Source organism: Lygodium microphyllum, chromosome 15, assembly GCF_053477565.2.
Source record: "Lygodium microphyllum isolate KBCC chromosome 15, Lygodium_microphyllum_v1.1.10, whole genome shotgun sequence".
Classification (NCBI taxonomy): Eukaryota; Viridiplantae; Streptophyta; class Polypodiopsida; order Schizaeales; family Lygodiaceae; genus Lygodium; species Lygodium microphyllum.
In genome coordinates, this window is record NC_141149.1 from 22,296,616 (window position 1) to 22,320,968 (window position 24,353).

A 24,353-nucleotide genomic window follows, 5' to 3' on the forward strand; every position below is an offset into this window, starting at 1 on the left:
TGTTGTGCTAAAAGATGCATGTTGCTCCTCTAGTATTCCTGTCTTGATAGCTGTTGCTTTTCTTTCCACCTTTGGAATGGGCCAGTTTATAGGCTAAATCTTTGATTCCATTTTCATTTGAGCAATCTCCTCCTCCTCTTGCCTTAGTCATTCTTCCTCCTCTTCTACCGTTTTCTTGCACTCTTCTTCTAGTCTCATCAATTTCTCCTCTACCCTTTGCAACTCTCTGTTTCCCTTGGAGGTGGATCGAGTTCTTCTTATGGGGATTTTGAGAGTGATCTTTTCCTCTCCCCTTAGCTCAATAATTTTGAGCCTTGCTGCTTACTAATTGTCCTCTTGCTCTTGCTATTGAGATGGTTGGTCAATCTCCTTTTCATTAGTAACTCTCTCCATGTTGTCCTACTATTCCTTATGGACTTCGTCTTACCCCTATTCTCTTACTAGAAGTGAGATGGTTGGGCTTGCTGGGGTGGAAGAGCGTTATTGCTCTTAGATTGGTGTGTTGGCTCTGAGGTCTTCTCCACTACTTCTCTTTTTTCCTCCCCAAGAGCTTCCCAAATGATGGCAATTAATACTCCTTCAAAGCCTATAGTCGAAGCCTCTACTATGGTAGCGGGAGACTCCTTTTCTAGTGCTGTGGCTAGTATCTTTGTTTATGCTATTTCTAGGTGCATGGGCATTCCAATTTTCCTTGTCTAAGGCGTTGACTATAAGACTCTCTAGTAATGGTACACCGTGCTAATGTTTCTTCTTATGCTAAAAGTTCTTACGAATTATGTGCATCTACCATGGTCGATTTTCTGGTCAACCTTCTCCTTGTATTTGTGGAGATTGCAGTAGTCAACTATTTGTCTCACCGTGCCTTGTTCACCAGCTCTCTCAAATTGTTGATGCTACGGTACTTTAGTTGGTTATAGACTTGTGTTTCAATGGCCAGTTGGTACATATTGTGCTCTTCCTTTAAGAATGAAAGTTGGCCTGCCATATCGAGTTCTTGTTATGGCTCAACATCTTACAATTAGCTCCTTTGAGAGTACTTTTTGCAAAAAAGAAAAAAGTTTAAGAATGAACATTATGGAATGGTGCGATTGTTTCAGTAGGGAATGGAACTTTTTATACTTCAAGCACTTCACACATTCCGAGCATGAATTGCATAGAAGATTTTCTTGAAGTACAAGTTTCCTTTATTCATCCCCCCCTTTCTTTTTTTTGCTTCTGAAATTTGGTTTGAATATTTGAAGTTCAAGTTATATTTTATTTTCTATCTTACCCCCTCCCCTCCCAAGAATGATGAAAATCATTTCTAGGATTGGAGGATGAAGGGTTAAGGGCATTCATGTGTATGCTTGCTATGCTTTACTTTGTCATGAACTAATCGTAGAAGTTTGGGTTATACTCCAAGTGGATGTGATGGTCCATGTCATGAGGTCTAATTCCTACATGTGTAATGTAGGTCAAGTCATCAGTGAGGAAGTCACTAGAGTTCATCCTTCTAGCAATAAGTCAGTGTTTACTAAGAGGTGTGGTGCCCACTCTCTGGACAGGTTTTATGCAAGAGACATATTGTGCTCCACTCATTCCAAGAACTGCAAGATGATGTCAAAGTCTGCTACTTTTATTGTTTTCGCCCTTGTCAAATATCCTTTGAAAGCTGATGAGCAACAGTTGGAAGGAGCAAAGTATGCTAGCTTTTGCATGTTAGATGATCTGGCAGATGAAAAGGAAACAAAGGAGGCTGTAGATGCATATTTTGAGGCTTCTATTGCTTAGAAGTTGGATGTTGCTCACTTCAAAACTGAGACCATCATTGAGGAGAGCCAAGGAGATGCAAACCCTGCAACTGATGAGAGTTCTCACCATACTGTTCCTTCTCTACCATCTATACCTTTCAAGGAGAAGGAGTACATTTTACTGTCAGATATTCAAAAACTTTTCAATCTTAGGGAAGATTATTGTCTAGCAATTATTGCAGAGGCTTTTGATGCTGAAAATGGGATAATTGACACAGAGAATGAATCAAAGGAAGAAATACTCAAACTTCATAAAGAAACTCTAGACGATAAGTTTATTGATGCTGGTGAGGCCCTCTCTCTTTGTTTTGAAAAGGCAAAAGAAGCTGAGAAAGAGTTGAGTATTACTGATGAGGACTTCAATTGCATTCAAAGCCAACTTGGGATTTCCAATTTTGGAAGAGAGGAGTCTGAATACGTTAAAGAATTGATTAACACCAATGAGACATCATCATCAATAAATTTATGAAATCCAGTTAAATTGGAGTACGATGAAAACCAAGTGGTAAGATAATTTTGAATTTACTTTTACACATTGGTAGGTTTGCATTTCACGCTCATTCAGTATGGGTTTTATTTGCAGTTGGAGATTGCTAATTCAAATAACTTCTTGGGACGTGGCAAAGGATCGAGAGCTGGTGGTAGTACATTGAAAGACATTGCACTCGGCCACTACTTGGCTAGGATTGACCCTGATTCCTTTTTAGTACTTCATAGTAGTTTCTCAGAGGATGCAACATGGCCCATACTTTGTATTAAAGCTCTTACAAGGCTTCTAGGTTTCTCATGATTACAATATAATTCCCACAAAGTAATGTTTTTGGAAAAGACTGCAGCAATTAGGATTTTTGGCTACGGTCCAGGTTACTCTGCTTCTAGAGCAGGATACTTTTTGGTGTTCACATCCTACGCCTTAGCTGCAAACCGAACTAATGTAAAATCTATAGCTGGCTACAAGAGAAGAAAATTTCTACGTTATAGAGGAAATATTCTTGAGGAGGAAGAGAATGTGAGAGTTTTGGAAAGCTAGCTTTGTATATATTCTTTCTTATATATAAAAGTGCGACTACTCATGTGTCATTGCCATCTTTTATCTGCATTCTTTGAAGTTGTCGTCGAAAAAACCAATTGAATAGCTCCTCCAAAGCATTGCTTTTTGTAACTCCTCCCCCATGCCTTGTGCTTTGAAAATAACTTGTGCGTGCTTGATAATGGGATTTTTCCATGCCTTGGTTACTATAAGTTGCTAAGGAGCCATGCTCCTCCACAAAGTAAGGCCCATGAATATGAAGAATATGCTGCAATACAAAGTAACACTAATTTTATACCAATTGAAAACCCTGTTAAAATAAACCCATATTAAATAATTATTACTTTACCATATAAAAAGTGATATCTTTTTCTCCCCATGCCTTTTTTATCGCCTAAACAAGATTTGTGATTGATCTTTTGAACTCTTCCGCATATGTATATGTTGTCTTATGTTGCCCGAGGAGTTTCAGAAAAACATCAAGGTGTATCTAGACCTCCATTCTAAGAAATGCAAGCCTCGGTCCCAAGCCGCATTCACCTGCTTTCCTGAATGGTTTCCTAAGAATCATCTAGCTTTTGAGCCTCCCATAGAGACATCGGCCAAGATATCTCTTGTTTTTCCTGAAAGTATTAGATCCTTTCTCAAGTAAACTTGGCCCCCGTGAAATCCCATTTTCGATAGTAATGCCTCACATTTATCAATACACTCATCTGATAAAGATAATGGCTTAATGGAATATGCGTAGTCAAGATGCAACCTCAGAAGCTTATCGATTATTCTAATCTCTGCATGCAAAGTACAAATATGAACATTCTTAAGAGAGATTGAAAGAATGGGATCCCAGATGTCTTTGAAAACATTTATTTCATTTACATATGACAAAAAGCTTTTCTTTTAATCAAGAGTTATAAAATTGAAATATAAATATACATGGATCTTGCTTCGTTTGTATCTATTTGTCTTCTTTTAGCTTTGTAACTTCTTCACCACTTTCTGCAAAGATATCTACTCTCCTTACAGTGGGTTTTTTATTTGGTTTCTGGAAGATTTTGACTTGGATAGGGGGCCTCTTCTCTTCATGATTATGAGGAGATGGATGAAAGAGTGTTGGGATTTCTTTCTTTTTGGAGTTTACCTTACTAGTCTTTCCAAATGACTTGCCCTTCACCTTACCCTTACTCTTAGTTGAGGATTTTAGTGGAGGGGAGTCGAGGTCGACTGGTATGATTTCCCTATCCAAAATCAACTCAATACATCTCTCCCTTATCCACCATGTGTATGAATTGGGGAAATCTTGGCATTGCGATGAAAAATTCTAATAAGTTGAAAAACTCAAAGACAGGTTGCTCAAAAAACAATGTGAAAAATACTCACATTAACCCCATCTATCTTGAGAATCTTTGAATCTATTGTCCTATAAACATTTGAAATCACTCTCCATCCACAAGAATATGCATCATTTTGCAAAGGAAGCTCTTGTTAGAGAAAACTATATGGTTTTTTAGGATAAGAAATATCCTCATATGCGATGTCCAAAAAGGTAGCCGCAAGCCTGCGAGCACTATAAATGCAAATATGTTACTAAAATAGACAATAAAATAAAATAAAAAATAAACCAAAATTTAAGCATTATTCTATTCAACGCACATTCTTGCTTGGTCGTGGATACCACTAAGAGAGTTCATAAGGATAATTTCTCTAGTGAGAATATTAATATAAATTAGGCTTCAATGTCCTCTACAAAGTGAATTGTTAGTAGGAAATGCATACAACAAAGAAGTATATATTAAGCCCTTAGCAAAATTGCATACCTTTTGATGTAAGGAAAAAAAAAATGTATTTTGTGATTGGATCAAACATTTTGAAAAATATTTCTATGTTTCAATGAGATCTTGTAATATCCCCCCCTCTACCTTCCACATAAGAAACCCCCCTTTAAATTTTTTTAATTTTAACCCAAATTTTTTTACCCTCTCCCCCTACCGACTACATGGCGGGGAGAGAGAGAGAGAGAGGGAGTAAAGAGAAGGGGGGGGCATGCAACACCCCAGGTGGAAGGGGTGGTGACTGTGAACAGCCTTCTCTCCCCCCCCCCTATACCACCCCTCCCCACTATAAAGGGGAGCCCTTCCCCCCCTCGTCGTCAGACAGTGCCCTCCTCCCTGGTGGTCTTCAATAGCACCACCCCCCTCGTCGTCTACGGTAGCGCGCCCCCCCTCTCCCCCCCCACCCCGCATCATCGACATTATCATCATCTTGGTCTTCCTCCCCATTCTCAGGTCAATGCCATCCAGAATTTTCTCCCAGCCAAGTGCCACTTTTGTAAACGATTTGTTGGTGATTTGTCTCGTCTCACATGTCGTCTTACACACCTATGGCTTGCAAGTTGCTTTGCATGAGCCTTGGAGATAAAGGCCTCATAGATGATGTTAATCTAATTCACAATCACAAAAGACAGGATGCAAGTGTCCGGAGGGATGAATTGGTTCTCTCAGTCTCCCACACTCGAGAGTTACATTAGCTTTTGGCTAACATCTCTAATCACGCTAGAGTCTGTCTCCAGATGAACACTAAGCACAACACATGGACGTTAGCCTTGAAAGATGGCCTTCGCCAATCCTCACATTGGCTTCCGGGGTGTTGGATGCTTTCATGTTTGATATTGTGATGTGAATTAAAAATATAATAATGTGTGGAAAATCGTTTGCAACTTGTTGTAAAACATGCTACGACATGTTACACTAGCTAAAGCATGGGGCCCGTGTATATGTTTTGAACTATGTGGCATTCGATGCTACCATCTTTATTAAAATGTACATCTAAATTGTTCTAATTTCAATTTAGTTGATGTATTGAAGCCTCCTACGAAAGACTTAGATCAGGTGAAGAACACAATTTGTTGTGAAGGGAGTTCCCTTGCGGGAGGGAAGGACTGCCAGTTGCAAGGAATTTCAGCATACCCTCCACCTACCCTAGCCCCGATTGCGATGGCCCCAAAGAGCCACACCAGAGGAGCACACCTAGGAGCAAGAGGAGCACATGTAGGAGTCCCCACCTAAAGCGTGAAAGCCGATGATACCCCTCCTACGGAAGTTCAGGTTCCATCAAATTCACCCTTTTCATTTTTGCATGATGTGGGTGCACTAAGTATAAATTCGCATAGGGCACTCTTAATCACATTGAAAATTTACTATAATTAAACACTTTGTTTCACAAAGATCATAGGAATATTCGGGAAATTTTTAGATTGCATCACAAGGTACTTATATTTTGCACACCATCATGATGAAAGGTTGTTGCATTCGTGAATATATGGTTCATGTGTTAAAAGATGCACTCATACAATAATCACATAAAGTTATAAAGATCAAATCATTCAAGAAGGTTATGGATCATGTAAATAATTACATAGAGGATAATGTTGAGATTGCATGCATAGAAAATACCTTCGCATGTGTGGCAAAAAATATTGTATGGATTATATCAAAATTGTAAGCATTGAAATGAAGGCATGCCATTACGTTGCATGCATTAAAGTTGTTGGGAAAATTCAACGTTGTTTGTAATTTACCAAACGGGACTGAGATCCATGAGACCCATGTCAAAGTCCTTGGTGACTTCAAAAGGGATAGGTAAAAGCTTAGTGCATGTGAGCATTATTAAGAGGGCTTAAGAAGATCATACTTAAGACGGAGTAGGAACTATTGTAAACAGAACCAGCTTGACCAACCATGGTCAAGGGGATAGACAATCTTGATCAATTAAGATCAAAGATAAAGGTACATAGGTACTGCAAGGGATCTAGGAGACAACCATCAAGTTGACCAACCGAGGATGATGGGGTTGTCCAAGATCTATCTTCCAAGGAGACCTAAGGTAAGGATAATTAGGGTTGGAAGGGTACAAACCCTAACCCAAAGAAAAAGAGAAAACAAGCAGCCTAGATTGCCAAGCCCTTGGAATCTTGCCAAGTCACAAACGATCTAGGATGGAATGCTGGGAGCATTCAGGAAGAAGGAATCACACCTTAGCAGTTGGTCGTACGAACGACCACTAAAATGATCGTGATTGTACACTTAGGTACATTGCTTGAACTTCTTTGCTCAAGGAACTAATTCAAGGAAAAACACTTTATGCTTCAGGTTAATAGCTTGGAGCGAGAGGCAAGTTCAGTTACCTCCGACTGCTTGCCTGGCCCTATCCAAGGGGGTTGTTAGCCACATTGGGAACATGGACCGAACCCGCCGCGAGAGGTCTCTCCATGGATGTTGCTTGGAGCGGGAGGAGGCTTGGGTGCCAGGGGAGGCTTTGGCTATAAATTCCTTGTCTCCGGATCCCACACAAGAGGCCGACGTGACTCGAGATGGGATCTTGAGGCCCGTGTACTAGTCTACGGGCAGAACTTGGAGCAGCAATCCTCTTGATTACTCGGATAGCCTTTGGGCAAGATACTTGATGTATTTTCAAGACTATGATAAATAAAGGTCAAATATTTGGAAAAGGAACTTGCTTGACATTGTTTTTTTTATGTCAGTGCCTAAGTTGCGTGAAGGAACCTGTGTTTAAATTGATTGATTAAGGAAGCTGCTTTTGCATCTCAAACATAGCGTGGTAGGTAATAAGATAACTAACAACCCGAGGAAAGTGCGGTGGACATGACTTGGGTCCGTCCTACAGAAGGGTAGTCCCGGTTAACTGGGAACTTTTCTCAAAAGATGTGATAATAAAACTGTGAAGACCTAGAGTCAGTAGAGCTAGAATCCCGGTTTATGCTGTTTTAGGGGAGCAGAATGGGACTATGCCTTATGGGCAGAGAGGTTGAGCTTTGCATCCCTCTCATTTTCCATTCTCCATGAACCAAGTGCAGCATAAATCTGCTTTGACTCTGTTGTTCCTACGCAAAGTGGGTCATTTGGAGCTCGACGCTAGCTACTTCCTAGAGACCTTGCTGATAGGAAAGAAACCCTGACTTCAGGTCGATCCTAAGTGGGAACGATCGGATACTTCTACTTGGGGCAGACTCAGAAAGACCTAGATCGCAAACCCTGTGGCATTCCTTGCGAGTGCCAAGTGGCGCTTTCTAGACTCTCTTCCTGATGGGTTGCTAAGATGTGTCCCACATGTGGATGAGTGGACACGTTACAGTTGGTATCAGAGCAAAGCAACGAGATATAAGGATTAGAAGGAAACTTAACGGAGAAAAATAAAGGGAATAAGGGGATAAACAGGGGAAGGTGAGTAGAATAGAGTAGTTTTTTCTATTTAAAACATTTCTTTACTCACTTATGGATGCTGGGTTGCAGAGTCACGAAGCATGGAGCAAGTTCTTGGTGTTCCAGGTCATGTTCATGACTGCAATGCATGCTTCGAATTATCATCATAGGCTTGGCATGATGGATATTTTGGACTGCATCTATAATCCTTCGCCCCTCTATTTGGAACAGAGATGGACAGGAGACTCAAGAATATACATAGCAGCCCACCGACTCACATACCTTCAGACCAACTTGAAGAGAATCAAGTGGATGGAGGATTTAAAGACCGTGAAGCTATTCATCTTTGTCGAAGCTCGCGTAAATGCAACTTTGCTCATTAGTGGTCGGCAAGTCAAGCAGAACAAGTATGTCTATGAAGAAGTGACCCGGGTAATCTCTGTTGACAGAATCAAAATGTTAGGGTGCTATGAGAAGAACGGGTATCAAAGGAAGGGATACCCCAAGCTTCCTATGACTTACGGTTTCCTGAAAATCCATGAGCCCACTCCATATTATTATTCTGTCCCTATAGCCGATTGTAACACAATCCTATTTTCCCCAAATTGATGTATCAATCAGCTTGTCCTACCTATCCAAAATAAATGTACTCAAGGGGTTATGCCTTTGTGAATAAATAAGACTTTTTACCATTGTCTATCTTGATCATAAATGTTAACTAAGGTGTTAAGTGATTAAATCACTTTGCTAAAAAGTTGTGCTAGTCATAGTGAAATAATATGGGAAGATATGATAAGATGTTAACATAAAGAATCTTATTGTTCAGACGCAACCCCAAGTGCAGGTTCCAAATCCGACTTCTGTACTAAGTGCAGCTGTGGCTCAAGAGAAGAAATTCATTCTCAAACAAATTAAGCCACCCGAGTTTGATGGAGGACTGTTCAAGCCGACGCCGAGATCTGGATTGAGTCCATGGAGGACTATTTTGAGGCAGCAGGAACTGCACTTGCTAACCAAGCCATGCTCGCCAAACTTAAGCTAACAAGCGAAGCGAGACTTTGGTGGAAACAGTGGTGCAGAGACCAAGCAATCTCGGAGGGGCTAGTCACTTGGGATAAGCTTAAGGAAGCTGTGCGAGGGAGGTATTTGCCACATGCCTACCGCACATAAAAGATGAATGAATTCTATGACTTGAAGCAGCTAGGATTATCCCTGAAAACATATTATTCAAAGTTTGTTTCACTCCTAAAGTATGCACCCCAATGGATATGACACAACAAGTGTCCAAATTTTGTGTTGGGTTGAATCCACCCATAAACACTCGATTGGAATCAATGTGCCCAACAGACCTACAAGATGCACTCATTTGAGCTACTCCAATAATACACAAGGTGCAGACCAAACCAAGGGACAATAGGATTTGGCCTTACAAGGATCAAAATAAGGGCATGACTAAGGCTCAAACTAAGAGAGCACATGGTCAGAATCAGGGCCAAAGAAAGAAAGCTAGGGCCAATGTTGCCAACAACTTTGTTCCAACACGAAGCAATGATCACAACCCACGTTGCTTCCATTGCAACAAGTCTGGACACTTCAAGAGGGAGTGTCCCAAGCTTGGTAGAGGACATTGCCGAGGGCAATTCCAAGGTCAAAATAGAGCTGCTCATGTGGCCAAGGAACCACCGTTATGGGCAGAGAGAGAACCTCCAGTGTCTCAAACAAGGAGTTGGACAATGAAGAATATCCATCTATGGATGCTGACATTGAGAGGGCAATGGTTCACGCCACTCTTCACAAGAAGGGTCCAAATCGCCAATTCTCAGTTATTCAAACTCCATCAGAATATCAAGGTAAAAGCTTCAAAACCTTGATTGATTGTGGCAGTACACATTCCTTCATTTCACCAATCTATGCAAAAATATTATAGGGATAGCCACAATAGATGCACCTACTTTACTTGTGGAATTAGCAAATGGTCATGAGGTCACTTGTACTAGGCAAACTGCTAAGGTGAAATTCCTATTGGGTGGGAAGCCAACTTTTGTGAGATTCAGGGTAATGAACCTAGGTGTCCACAAATGCTTACTTAGAATGGATTGGCTAATACCCAATGATGCCCACATCCACTATGGGAAGGGCCAAGTTTCCTTCCAAAATTCTGAAGAGGAACTAGTCACAACTCAAGGTGAGGCTAGTAAGCCAAAAATACAGTTGGAAAAAGCCACACAGATAATAAAAGGTGTTCAAAAGAGCCTACCTATCTATCTGATTAAACTGAATAAGCTAGATCAGAATCAGGGATCTGGAGAAGAACCTTCATGGTTAAAGTAATACGTAGACGTATTCCCTGAAGATCTGACGGAACTTCCTCCCCAAAGGGAAGTCAACCATGAAATCAAACTTGTGCCAGGAGCTGCACCGGTCGCAAAGAGGCCATATAAAATGTCCATCCTAGAAGCTATCGAATTGAAAGAGCAACTCAAGCAACTATTAGATCAAGGCTACATCCGTCCTAGTAGTTCTCCATGGGGAGCTCCAGTGTTGTTTCAAAAGAAGAAAGATGGAATGCTTCTATGCATTGACTACAGAGGGTTGAATCAAGCAACCATCAGAAACAAATACCCCATTCCAAGAATAGATGAATTACTTGACCCTCTTCAAGGAGCGAAGATTTTCTCAAAGATAGATCTCAGATCTGGATATTATTAGATAAGGATCAAAGAAGAAGACATTCCGAAGACTGCATTCAGTACAAGGTATGGACATTTCGAATTCCTAGTGATGTCATTTGGGCTGAAGAATGCTCCTGCTACCTTCAGCAGGTTAATGCAAGATATCTTTAGGCCCTATCTTGATGACTTTGTACTTGTCTTTTTTGACGATACCCTAGTCTACTCAAAACAGGGAAAGGATCATGAACCCCAGCTTTGCATTGTTCTTGAAACAATGAGAGCACACAAGCTTTATGCCAAGAAGAAGAAGTGCACATTTTTCAAGTGACAGATTGAATATCTGGGATTCATTGTATTGGCAAAAGGAATTTCAGTAGATCCATCTAAGGTCAGAGACGTTCTGGAATGGCCAACACCAACTTTTGTCAAAGAAATACGTAGTTTTCTTGGGTTGACAAAGTGGTACAGGATTTTCATCAAAGATTATGCTTTGATTGCAGCCCCTCTGATTGATCTACTAAAGAAGCAAGTAGCAATTGTATGGTCACCTACTGAACAGACCATCTTTGACAAACTAAAGCAAAGCTTAGTATCAGCACCCATCCTGAAACTTCCTAATCTTAGTAAGGAGTTTGAAGTGGTAATTGATGCTAGCGCACTTGCTTTAGGATGTGTACTTATGCAAGAAGGTAATCTTGTAGCATATTCTTCAAGAAAATTGAAGAGCCATGAAAGGAATTATGCTACCCACGACCTAGAGCTATTGGCTCTCATCCATGCACTCAAACTTTGGGGACATTACTTACCAGGTAACAAATTTTCCTTAGTGACGGACCACAAGAGTCTTAAATGGATTTTCACCCAGAATGAGCTCAATATAAGGCAACGGCGATGGATGGAAGTGCTTGAAGAATATGATTTTAAAATCAAATATAGGCCTAGAAAAGAGAATGTAGTTGCCAATGCACTCAGTTGCAAAGCATTTCTAAATTCTCTTATTTTGCAAGATCCATCAACATCAGGGTCTCTAGCCACAAAGGTATCAATGCCAAACAACCCGATTATTGAGCTAGCAAAAGAAGGGGAATATCGTAACCCAATCTATCAAAAAATGCTAAGGGAGATGCCCATCAAGGATCAAGACCCGGAGCTAAAGACAAAGTATCAAGAATTCTCCATCAGTAATGGACTGGTTTAGGATAAGATTATGTATCCCTGCAAGCCAAACTCTCAAGCAGAAGATACTTTGGGAAGCCCATGACTCCCCTTTCTCAGGGCATCCTGGTTATGCCAAGACCCTTAATGTGGTCAGAAAGAGCTATTATTGGGAAAGACTCAAGGGAGACATACTCAAATATGTCACGGAATATTTATCTTGTCCAGGCATTAAGGCAGAACATGTATAAATGCCTGGGAAATTGCAACCACTTGACATTCCACAAATGAAATGGGAGTTCATTAGTATGGAATTTATTGTTGGCTTACCCCAAGTTCAGGGAGGATATAACTCTATTATGGTTGTAGTAGATATGCTCGCCAAGGTCGCACATCTCATCCCTATCAAGACAAACTACAAAGCTTCAGACATCGCAAGAAGATTCATCAAGGAAATATTCAAACTTCATGGGTTACCTAGAAGAATCATTAGTGATCGTGACTCTCTTTTCACATCACACTTCTGGAGGGCTATCTTTAAGGCTATTGGAACTCAACTCTGTTTTAGTACAGTTTACCATCCCCAAATTGATGGTCAAATAGAATGAGCCAATCAAGTCATTGAAGATATGCTTAGGGCATACTGCTATCGTGAACCCAAAAGGTGGATTCAATACTTACCACTGGTTGAGTTTGTCTACAATGCTTCATACCAACAGAGTATTCAGATGACCCCTTTCCAAGCATTACATGGGCATGATTGTCGTACCCCTTTGAACTTCTCTGATCCAACCTTGAGGGTAGAAGCTTCTAGACAGATGCTGGAAGACATGGATGATCAAATCAAATTAATAAGACAAGACATTCAAGCTTCCAAGGATAGACAAAAGGCTTACGCTGACTTGAAACGGCAGGACAGATCCTTCATCGAAGGTGATATGGTCTTCATCCATGTACGCCCTAAAAAGAGTTCACTGTCCTTGGGAGAGTACAAGAATTGTGGACCTTATAAGATCACTAAGTGCCTAGGGTCTAATGCTTACAGACTACAGTTGCCCACAACTCTAAAGATTCATAATGTATTCCACGTTAGCCTATTGAAAAAGTATCTACCTAATCTGAATCATGTACTTGATGATCAGCAAATCATAATGCGTAGCCAAGGAGTCCTTGAGCTATGGCCTGATAGAATCCTAGGTGTTAGGGAGAGGCATTTGAGATCAAGGATCTTGAGAGAATACCTCATACAGTGGAAAGATTACCCAGAAGAGGATGCCACCTGGATGGACGAAAATGCTCTCAACCAACAATATTCCCAAGTCTTCTCGAGATGAGGACATCTCAATTCCTCTAAGGGGGAGAGGATGTAATATCCCCCCTCCCCATACCTTCAGCATAAGAACCCCTCCTTTAAATTTTTTTAATTTTAACCCAAATTTTTTTACTCTCTCCCTATCTGCTGACTACATGGCGGGGAGAGAGAGAGAGAGAGAGAGGGAGTAAAGAGAAGGGGGCCATGCAGCCCCCCAGGTGGAAGGGGTGGTGGCCGTGAACAGCCGTCTCGCCCCCCTATACCACCCCTCCCCACTATAAAGGGGAGCCCTGTTAAAGATGTGGGATCTAGAGCATGACACAGGCGGTAGCTATGGAGGATGGAAGATAAAGACACAACTCATGTTGACATGACAATGTAGAGAACTATTACACAAGTGAATTAGGTTTCAAGATTGAGACTTGAACTCATAAACACAATCTTGTGTATGGACAACAATGACACAGACACTTGACATAAGAGGCAAGTACTATTGTGGGAGCTTTCGCTCAACCGCCAAGACCCACAGACCGCTTATTGTTTCAAGCATTCCAAGAGAGCTCTAATGGCTATCTCTCACCTAGCCAATGCGTCGTCGATCCTATGAGTGTAGTGAGCTTACCTTGATGCCGATACGAGTTTCCTTCTCTCTCACACACACCAGTAGCTCCACGATCCTAGAAGCAAGCTCAAGCATCCTCAAGCCTCCTCCACCTCCAAGCTCCATCCTCCATAGCTGCGCGCGCCAGTAGAGAGAAGAGAAGAGAAGAAGACAAGAGGATATGGTGAAGAGCTTCAACCTCTTGATCCCTCACTCTCACACACTCACTCCCTCACACTCTCACACTCCCTCTCTCAAGAGCACACACAAGCAAGAAGATGAGAAGGAGAGAAGAAGAAGAAGACTCTTGTTGCCACACACCAAAAGAATGAGCTCTCATTCACTTTTTGAACTTTATGTATACAAACACTAAAATCCCATGGGCACCCATCCCTTTTTTACACGACCGGCCCTTGTGGCAAGGTTTTTTTTCCATGTCCCTCTTCTAGCCTTATGCCTCTAGCCTACACCCGTCTAGTATTTTACAATTGGCATAGGAGGGAGCCTGGCGCTCTTTTACAAGAGTTTTTCGAGTTTTTTGAGGTGCCCTTTATTTAAAATTGCACTTTTTTGCCCTGGCTTGGTTTTGGAGGTCGCCAGCGTGTCTTTGCTCTTTTTCCATGTTTATCTGTTTTTTTCCTTCCTTTTTTGCCATCTCGACCTGGGGTCATCTTGATTTGGGGTTAACAACTATTGCATTATCATCATATGAAAGTGATAGTTCAAGTACATCATTATATAGAGTCCTTTGGTAGCACTTAACATCCACTGTGCATATGGAAATTTGTCTCTCTTCCTAGAATGGACTACATCTTCCTAGCCTAGCTGTCCTATACAAAGGGACTAGAGTAGGTGTGATTGCAAGTATCCCAACACCCCTCCTTAATCACAACCAATAGTACAAAGTGTGTAGAGGCTTTAGTAAAAGAAACACCTGCAAAATGTGGGCACACCATAAACATGGCAAAACACCAGAGGATGTCGCAAAAAATGCTAAGTGTGGGTACCACAAACATGATGGACATCTAGAGGCTGTAGCAAGGGCCTTACAAAGTGTACAGAGGCTGTAGTACAAGGATAAGCAAGGAGTTTTACAAGTTTATGTTTGAGACATTAGGACTAGGAAACATAAAACTAAAAAAGTCTATCTGAATAGAAGGACTGATGAGATTTGTCCTTCTCCTGGTGATCTTCTTCTTCTTCTTCCTTTGCTCCATTTTCTTCTTCTTCTTAGAATGCAACTAGATATGCCTTTTGGGACCTCTTTCTTGTGTGGCAGAACTTCTCGGTGTGTCCGGTCCTTTTGTAGAAGTCACAGAAGAGCTGATCCTTCTTGCCTTTGTACCTGTTGCCAACATATAATGGATGCTCATCTCTTGAGGTACTTGGTTCTTCCTTAGTTTTTAGCTTGTTTTCCTCTTCTATAACAGTGATGCCCGGATATCAACAAGTTCAGGATTTGTCCTTTTGATTAAAGTTGTTGATACATTATTATATTCAGGAGGCAAACTCTTAAGTAAAACGTTGATGCAAACATCTTCTTCCATTTTAATGTTGATTCTTGCAAGTTGGGTTAGAAGTCCTTCCATGTAATTTAGATGTGTGGCAAGTGATGTGCTGGACTTCATTTCAAGCCTAAAAAACTCAATCAGAAGACCATACTTTGATGATTTAGACTGTGCACCGAACAAGGTGTCAAGTCTCTTCCATGTATCCTGTGAGGTCTCACAGTTATCCACATGGTGGATATAGCTGTCGTCTAGCTCCAGTTTGATAATGGCCTGGGCTTTGTCATCATTCTTTTGCCAAGTAGCTGTAAGGTCCACATCCTGAGGTTTCTTCTCTTTGCCATTTGTGATGGCCCAGAGATCCTTCTTCATCAAGATGAGCTTGATGCGGGTTTGCTAGGTGTGAAACCCAACTCCCTTGAACTGAGATGTCGGTGAGTATTTTCCCATGCTGGAGAGATGGAGCAGCAGAAAACCAGTTCCAAGATTCTCAGATTTTACAAGTGAAAGAGCAGATTACAATGTGTCAAGAGACACAAGTAATGGTAGTGCGAAAACACACTATGTCTGACTTGATATTGAGCTTGAATCTTCCTGTTCAGGTCTTTGATCCTTTGTCGATCTTTCCAGGTCCTTCCCCTCCTTGATTTGATGCTAGGGTAGTAGGTCAGAGTGGTAGTGGGTTGCTCCAGGTGGCAGGAGAGAGAAAATGATGAGATTTTTGAGCTTTGATGAAAAATGGCTATGGCTGACAGTTTAGGGTTTCAGACAAGGGCCTGGTTTTTTGCTCTGTGTGGGCTGAATACTTGATCATTTTCCAAACTTTTTGTATGGAAAGAAGTCTTATCTTATGGGCTTTCATTGCCCCATAACCATTGTCAGCATCAGGTCGAGCAGCAGCCGTGCAGGATGACGAAACACAGACAGGCTCAATTCAGGCAGATCTCGACGATTTTGATATTGCTGGGGGAAGAGGTAGCTAATGTCAGTGTCTATGGTGCTGAGCTACTACGCCTTAACCAGAGGAAGAGGTCTTTAGAAGGAATCATGAGCTGATATGCTCTATATTGAGAGATTCAATGACTCCAAGTGAGCTGGGTCCTATTGGCTATGGAGGACACCCAAGGTAGAAGTTGAGAAGATTGACAATGCTGAGCTCCAGGGTGTGCAATGCTTAGGTGTGAGATGCTAGGGAGGAGCTCTGGAAGTAGAGAAACATTTTTCCAGAAGGAATTGCAGCGAGATATGACTTGTGGAGAGAGATCCAAGAGCTTGAAGCAAGCAGGGTGCAGGTTGGCTGTTGTTGCCAAGGAAGGTAAAGTAGAGATGAAGGTGAGAAATGGAACCATGAGCTGGACTTGAGTTGACCTGAGGTTAAGATGAGCTGAGAGAGAGTAGAGGAGAACTAAGCCATGCTCAACTGAGCTTTGATACCATGTTAAAGATGCGGGATCTAGAGCATGACACAAGCGGTAGCTATGGAGGATGGAAGATAAAGACACAACTCATGTTGACATGACAATGTAGAGAACTGTTACACAAGTGAATTAGGTTTCAAGATTGAGACTTGAACTCATAAACAAGTGTATGGACAACAATGACACAGACACTTGACATAAGAGACAAGTACTATTGCATTATCATCATATGAATGTGATAGTTCAAGTACAACATAATATAGAGTTCTTTGGTAGCACTTAACATCCACTGTGCATATGGGATTTTGTCTCTCTTCCTAGAATAGACTACATCTTCCTAGCCTAGTTGTCCTATACAAAGGGATTAGAGTAGGTGTGATTGCAAGTATCTCAATAAGCCCTTCCTCGCCCTCATCGTCAGGCAACACCCTCCTCCCTGGTGGTCTTCGACAGCAGCCCCCCCCTCTGGCTCTTGATTTCAGTGCCCCCCTCCCCCCCATCATCGACATTATCATCATCTTGGTCTTCCTCCCCATTCTTAGCTCGATGCCATCCATAATTTTCTCCCAACCAAGTGCCACTTTTGTAAAAAAATTGTTGGTGCTCTGTCTCGTCTCACATGTCGTCTTACACACCTATGGCTTGAAGGTTGCTTTGCATGAGCCTTGTAGATAAAGGCCTCGTAGATGATGTTAATCTAATTCACAATCGCAAAAGACAGGATGCAAGTGTCGAGAGGGATGAATTGGTTCTCTCAGTCTGCCACACTCGAGAGTTACATTAGCTTTTGGCTAACATCTCTAATGACACTAGAGTCTAACTCTACGAACACTAAGCATAACACATGGACATTAGCCTTGAAAGATGGCCTTCCCCAATCCTCACATTGGCTTCGGGGGTGTTGGATGCGATCATGTTTGAGATTGTGATGTGAATTAAAAATATAATCATGTGTGGAAAATCGTTTGCAACTAGTTGTAAAACATGTTACGACATGTTACACTAGCTAAAGCATGGGGCCCGTGTATATGTTTTGAACTATGTGGCATCCGATGCTGCCATCATTATTAAAATGTACATCTAGATTGTTCTAATTTCAATTTAGTCGATGTATTGAAGCCTCCTACCAAAGACTTAGATCGGGTGAAGGACACAATGTTTTGTGAAGGGAGTTCCCTTGTGGGAGGGAAGGACTACTAGTTGCAGGGAATTTCAGCACACCCTCAACCTGCCCTAGCCCCGATTGCGATGGCCCCAAAGCACCACACGAGAGGAGCACACACGGGAGCAAGAGGAGAACATGTAGGAGTCCTCACCCGGAGTGCAAAAGCCGATGATACCCCTCTTGCAGAAGTTTAGGTTCCATCAAATTCACCCTTTTCGTTTCCGAATTATATGGGTGCACTAAGTATAAATTCACATAGGGTAGTCTTAATCGCATTGAAAATTTACTATAATTGAATGCTTTCTTTCACAAAGATCATAGGAATGTTCAAGAAACTTTTAGATTGCATCACAAGGTACTTCAGATCATTCAAGAAGGTTATGGATCGTGTAATTAATTACATAGAGGATAATGTTAAGATTGCATGCATAGAAAATACATTCGCATGTGTGGCAAAAAATATCGTATGGATTATATCAAAATTGTAAGCATTGAAATGTAGGTATGCCATTACGTTGCATGCATTAAAGTTGTTGGGAAAATTCAATATTGTTTGTAATTTACCAAATGGGATTGAGATCCATGAGACCTATGTCAAAGTCCTTGGTGACTTCAAGAGGGATAGGTAAAAGCTTAGTGCATGTGAGAATTATTAAGAGGACTTAAGAAGATTATACTTAAGATGGAGTAGGAACTATTCTAAACAGAACCATCTTGACCAACCATGGTCAAGGGGATAGACAATCTTGATCAATTAAGATCAAAGATAAAGGTACATAGGTACTGCAAGGGATCTAGGAGACAACCAGCAAGTTGACCAACCGAGGATGATGGGGTTGTCTAGGATCTATCTTACAAGGAGACCTAAGGTAAGGATAATTAGGGTTAGTAGGGTACAGACCCTAACCCAAAGAAAAAGGGGAAACAAGCAAACTAGCTTGCCAAGCCCTTGGAATCTCGCCAAGTCGTGAACGATCTAGGATGGAATGCTGGGAGCATTCGGAAAGAAGGAATCACACCTTAGCAGTTGGTCGTACAAACGACCACTAAAATGATCATGATTGTACACTTAGGTACATTGCTTGAACTTCTTTGCCCAAGAAACTAATTCAAGGCAAAACACTTAATGCTTTAAGTTAATAGTGTGGAGGGAGAGGCAGGTTTAGTTACCTTCAACTGCCTGCCTGGCCCTATCCAAGGGGGTTGTTAGCCATGCCAGGAACATGGACTGAACCCGCCGTGAGATGTCTCTTCGTGGGCGTTGCTTGGAGTAGGAGGACGCTTGGGTGCCAGGGGAGGCTCTGGCTGTAAATTCCTTGCCTTCGGATACCGCACAAGAGGTCGACGTAACTTGAGATGGGATCTCGAGGCCCGTGTACTAGTCTACAGGCGCAACTTGGAGCAGCAATCCTATTGATTGCTGGGATAGCCTTCAGGCAAGATACTTGATGTATTTTCAAGACTATGATAAATATTGGTCAAATATTTGGAAAAGGAACTTGCTTGACATTGTTTTTTTTATGTCAGTGCCTAAGTTGTGTGAAGGAACCTGTGTTTAAATTGATTAATTAAGGAAGCTGCTTTTGCATGTCAAACATAACGTGGTAGGTAATTAGATAACTAAGCAACCCGAGGAAAGTGCGGTGGACGTGACTTGGGTCCACCGTCCTATGGAAGGATGGTCCCGGTTAGCTAGGAACTTTTCTCAAAAGACGTGATAACAAAACTATGAAGACCTAGAGTTAGTAGAGCTAGAATCCCGATTTATGCTGTTTTAGGGGAGCGGAATGGGACTATGCCTTATGGGTAGAGAGGTTGAAGCTTCGCATCCCTCTCGTTTCCCATTCTCCATGAACCAAGTGCACCATAAATCCACTTCGACTCTGTTGTTCCTACGCAAAGTGGGTCATTTGAAGCTCGATTCTAGCTACTTCCTAGAGACCTTGCTGATAGGAAAGAAACCCTGACTTCAGGTATCCGAAGTGGGAATGGCCGGATACTTCCGCTCGAGGTAGACTCGGGAAGACCTAGATCGCAAACCCTATGACATTCCTTCCGAGTGCGAGGTGGCACTTTCTAGACTCTCTTCCCGATGGGCTACTAAGACGTGTTCCACAGGTGAATGAGCGGACATGTTACAGATCTCAAAAACAATTCCACTGATAATAGTGAATCAACAATAAATATAGTTTTAGAGATTTCTTGCTTGAGAGACGCAATCAACGCCCTAAAACCAATAACAAAAACAAAGGAATGTCATTTGCAATGAACAACACAATCATTTCATATAGTAAAAACTTTGAATCAAAATGCCTTACCTTATATAACAAAAGACTATATAATTTGACAATTGAATATCTTTCTTAATAAGCATGGATTTGTCCTCAGGGCATATACTTAGATAGTCCTTTTTTGAAGAAGTGCAATAGACATTCACAACCATTTTCTCGTATACCTCCCCCATTCTCTTCAGATTGACAAGGCCAAGGATATAACAATTTTCCTCTTGCAAACTTCATCCTTTGACTCTATAACCTCTTGTGGTTGTTCTTGTTGGGCAAACACTTGTTGGGACGTAGTCTTTGTTGTTCTTGTTGAACTTTGTTGGGTATAAATGTGTCACCTCCTCAATCACTAGCCCTTTTTCTCTCCTAGACAATTTTGGTGGAACGTTAAGTATCTCAAAGGCTTTTTATCAATAGTGGGCAAGGGCCTCAATATCTTGTTGAACCTATACCTGATTCTTCTAACCATACTAAATTCTTTGTTCATCAAAGTCACCCTATGAGCATGAACAACAACAATGTAAGCATTGTTCATAAAATCAATAACAAAGTCTTCAGGTACCTCGTGAAGACAAAGAATGGCTGCAAGCTGCCATTTCTTTTGCATGCCCACTTTAATGGAGACCCTTGATAATCTATAAGAAATGCCTTGACAACTTTTATAAAAGCTATGTTTGGAATGACATGCTATGTAGATCTTTGTGCCTTTCTTATCTCACTAAGACATTTCTGAACATAATAAAATCTAGACTTTCTCTTTCTCTTAGACTTGGAAGGCTCTTCCCCATGGGCATAAGAGGGTCCAGGTTGCTCTGTTTGCTGAATAGAGGCTCTAGGTAGGTTGGAAACTTGGCAATTGTAGGAAGGACTATTGTGGGAGCTTTCGCTCAACCGCCAAGACCCACGGACCACTTATTGTTTCAAGTGTTATTAATCAGAGACAGAGACAAGAGTGAAGAGCTGAGTGCTCTCTACTTCTTCCATTATGTCATTAACTACAAACATAACATAAGTGTATACAATAGTACTAAGGTCCATAGGACCATTCACACTGGGTCTAAGACCACCGACTTATTTAATATCCCACACTTGCTGATACAGCTGGACACAGCTGGACACAGCTAATGTCGGTCATACATACTGATAGGAGAGTAATGGGAGCTTGATATTCTAACACTCTCCCTCAAGCTCAAATCATCTGATGAACTCCAAGTAGCTATCTGAAACTACTAAACTTATCTTTACCCAAAGACTTGGTAAAGATATCTGCAACCTGTTCATCAGTCTTCACATGCATAAGATCTACTCTCCCTGCAAGAACCATCTCTCTCATAAAATGGTAGTGTACCTCTATGTGTTTTGTCCTAGCATGGTATACTGGATTCGTTGCTAGGAGTACACTACTGAGATTGTCGCATAATAAGGTCACTGGAGCATCCACTTGAATATCCAAATCAACCATAAGCTTGAGCAGTGATGAAATCTCGCATGCTACCAATGCAGCACCCCTGTACTCTGCCTCAGTACTAGACAATGCAACCGTTGGTTGCTTCCTGCTGCTCCAGCTGATCATGCCACTTCCAAAGCCAAAAGCATATCCACTTGTAGATCTACGGCCATATGAGCATCCTGCCCAATTTGCATTCGTATATCCACTGAGTTTCAAGGGCTTATCTCTAACATAAAATAGCCCATACTCTACAGTGGACTTAACATATCTCATAATGTGTCTAACTGCATCCAAGTGCAGCTTTCTGGGCTTCTGCATAAACTGGCTTATGAGCCCTACAACATAGCTCAAGTCAGGCCTAGTGATGGTCAAGTAGATCAAACTTCCCACCATCTGCCTGTACATAGTCACATCCTGAATTTCAGCTCCAGTGCTAATGTCCAGCTTGACATTCTGATGAAGGGGTGTATCCAATGGTTTGTATTCGGCCATGCTATACGTCTTCAGCATTTCCATGGAATAGTGCTTTTGCATCAGCCATAAACCATTTTCAGCTAGAACTACCTCAATGCCCAAGAAATACTTCAGTTCTCCTAGGTCCTTCATGTCAAATTCAGATTTCAGCATCTTCATTACATGATGTATGCCCAAGTCATCATCACCAGTGATTATCAAATCATCAACATATATGACCATCACTACCAAGCCACTGTCAATCTTCTTTGTAAATAGGCTGTGATCAGCCCTACCAACAGCGAATCCCAATCTCTGCAAGTAGTTACTGATCCTAGCATGCCAAGCTCTCAGATCTTGCTTCAGCCCGTACAATGCCTTTTTCAGCCTGCATACATAATGCTGAAAATCAGGGTGAATATACCCTTCCAGCTGAACCATATAGACATCCTCTGCTAAGCCACCATTAAGAAAGGCATTCTTCACATCCATCTGTTGTAATTTCCAGCCTCTAGCAGCAGCCAAAGCAATCACTGTGCATATGGTTGCCATCTTGGCAATAGGGCTGAATGTTTCCTCATAATCAAGTCCATATTGTTGGGCATACCCCTTAGCAACCAACCTGGCTTTGTACCTTTCCACACTGCCATCCGACTTGCATTTGATTTTGTAGACCCATTTGCAGCCAATGGCGTATGGTTGCCATCTTGGCAACATGACTGAATGTTTCCTCGTAATCAAGTCCATACTGTTGGGCATACCCCTTAGCAACCAGCCTTGGCTTTGTACCTTTCCACACTGCCATCCAACTTGCATTTGATTTTGTAGATCCATTTGCAGCCAATGATCTTTTTTCCTTCAGACAGTGGCACAAGATTCCATGTCGTATTTGTTGAGATATCGAGCTCCACTTGTGATATGCCAGGGTGACCGTTGTGCATTTATGTCACCAACTTGTTAGCTGCAGATGCGGTTGGTACACCGCCCATGAATAATAGCTAGATGATTGCTATCCTTATCTACTCTAGTTTGTGGCTTAGTTAGTATGCCACCTTAGTTAGTTGAGCTTGGTTTGAGACCCATATATAGGGTTCTTATATTTCTCTGTACAAGAGTTCTTTTTGGCTTACACAACTAAGAAGAGAAAAATTGTTTTCAGCCTCCACCTATGTGTATATTCCCCCATTGTGCAAGTGAGAAAGCTACAAGTGAAACTCCTTCCTTCTCTCCCACAATCTTGACATGGTATCAGAGTGTGGTTCCTGGTAAGGGGCTCAAGAAAACAAACCAAGCTCGCGGTGTTCTGGTAAGAGGACCGGTGTTGCTTTCATTTTTTGAGTTTGGGAGAAAGTCTCTGCAGGTAGCACAGTCGGAAAGTGCAAGAGTGCATTGTCTCAGATTGAGACGCCCTTCGCGGTGTAGCAAGAGGGTAGTATATGCTGCGGGAGAGGTCTTTAGCCCTTGGTTGCCCTGTTTTTTTGATTCGAGGCCATTTCGGGGCCTGTTTTGGAGGCAGAAGTTTTCTGCACGCACTCAGGAAAAGGCCCTGTTTTTTGATGTGTGACTACTGTTCTACAGGTCAATGAAAAGTTACTGTAGAAATTGCATCGTATGCCTGTGTGCAGAGACATTGGGAGTTACAAAATCATCCTTGTTGCCTGTTGATGCAAAATCGTCGCTAGGAAGTGACTGTGTGGTCAAATACCACTTTCATCAGTTTTGCAAATTTGCCTTGTGAGACTGAAGCTGTGTTTTTTGCAGTGACAGAATTTTTTGCAGTGTTTTGTAATGGCATTTGATTCTCTTTCACAGATTGTCACTGAAAAGCTTGACAAGAACAACTTCCAAGCATGGAAGTTTAGAATGACGAATTTTCTTATGGGAAAAGGATATTGGGAATTCGTTGTAAGAAATGAAGAAGCTAAATTCAAGGTTGCAGAAATGCATAAGGTGTGTGAAGCCTGTCAATTTGGAAAACAGGCAAGGAAACCATTTCCTCATAATTTTGTCACTTTTATTGATGACTATAGCAAAAAATTTTGGGTGTATTTTATGAAAAAGAAAAGTGAAGTGTTTGGGCATTTCAAAACTCTTAAAGCTATGGTTAAAAAAGAAACAGGCCTGCAAATAAAATACCTAAGGTCAGATGGAGGGGGAGAGTACCTCTCAAATGAGTTTGCAAGGTTCCTGCAGGAGCATGGCATAAAGCAGCAATATTCATGTAGTCATACCCCACAACAAAATGGAATTGCGGAAAGGAAAAACAGGCATATTGGAGAGGTATCTCGTGCCATGTTC